Raw genomic sequence first — 1,591 nt, forward strand, 5'->3', positions numbered from 1 at the left:
TATAGTAGTTTTCAAATTTTGACAGAAAGCGAGAGAGTTCGGGGGCGGTGCTAAGTCGACTGTGTTGACCAAGCGTTCAACTGGCATTTATTTTATCGATCCCGAAAGGATGAAAGACAAAGTCGATAAAACTGAATTTTATTTCAGAACTTGAAAACGGACAAAATTCTGTTAAGCATTTTGTCCCGCCTGCTAACGATTCTTTTATACTCTTGGTGAAAGGTACAAATTTTGGGTGAGGGGGCCAGTGTATTAGATCGACCCCAGTACGCAACTAGTACTTAATTTATCGAACCCGAAAGGATGAAAGGCAAAGTCAACCTCGGCGGAACTCAGAAACAGACGAAATACCGCTAAGCATTTCGCCCGACGCGCTAACGTTTCTCCCAGCACACCGCCCTCATATTCATTTCAAGTTTCGGCAGAAGGCGAACAATTTCGGAGGAGGGGCAACGTTTATTATATGAACTGGAACTTATTTTATCGACACCGAAAGGAAGGATGGCCAAGTCAACCACGTCGTAATCTGAACTTTGAAGTGAAGGGCGGACGAAATGGCACTAAATATTTTGCCAGGCGTACTAACGATTCTTCGAGCACGCTGCTTTAATATTTAGAATAACAATAATAACAACAAACCAAAACCTTTTCATTTACATAGTTATTCATTCTCATATACAAGTAACACTTGAATCTCCCTAGTATTGTCCCAGATTTCAAAAACAAAAAAACCCCAAATAATAAAAAATAAAAAATCGGACCCTATTACATGATCATGTATTCGTGGATGCACAATGGATAATCAACGCTGAAAACACTTTTGAGTAGTTCGGAATTGGGTTAGTTAAAGGACTACAATCGAAATAACATTATCAATAAAATTATGCCTTGATTGTGATAGCCTATGTAAGTTCTGATTTGGATTTGCCTTTTACCGTTACCGATCGTAAAAAAAAGAGTGTGTTGCCAATAATATAATTGTATTGATTGAGACTGCTTCAAAAGAAATATTGCACTTTACTGAAGTAACTATATTCTTCTAATTAATGATGAACGTTATTACAAAGAATACAACATTAATCTGTTATACATACTTACACAAATATACACACATATATAACTAGTATATAATAAATATATGTGTGTGTATATATATATATATATATATATATATATATATATATATATATATATATATATATATATATATATATATATATATATATATATACTCACGCACACATGGCAAAGACACATTGATATATACATCGAAACACATGACGTATTTACGCATGTGTACATATATACTTACACACGTTTATATGCGTTTAAGTATGTGTTCCATACAAACGTTTCAGATCCACTCTGTCTTCCAGTAGTCCTTCATAAACTTTACCCTATGCCGTTATTATTCCTATGACCATATCTCTATTGATTTATCAAACCCATAATCAGAAATGTTGCAATCTAGTGCATTTCATGCGCATTCAAACTCAATATATCATGTATTATAAAATATAGTGCCCCATTTCTGAGGCATTATCATATAATTTTAAAGAGTTGTGCCTACTAAATCTTGCAGACCGAACAG

Source organism: Octopus bimaculoides, chromosome 2, assembly GCF_001194135.2.
Source record: "Octopus bimaculoides isolate UCB-OBI-ISO-001 chromosome 2, ASM119413v2, whole genome shotgun sequence".
NCBI classification, from domain to species: domain Eukaryota; kingdom Metazoa; phylum Mollusca; class Cephalopoda; order Octopoda; family Octopodidae; genus Octopus; species Octopus bimaculoides.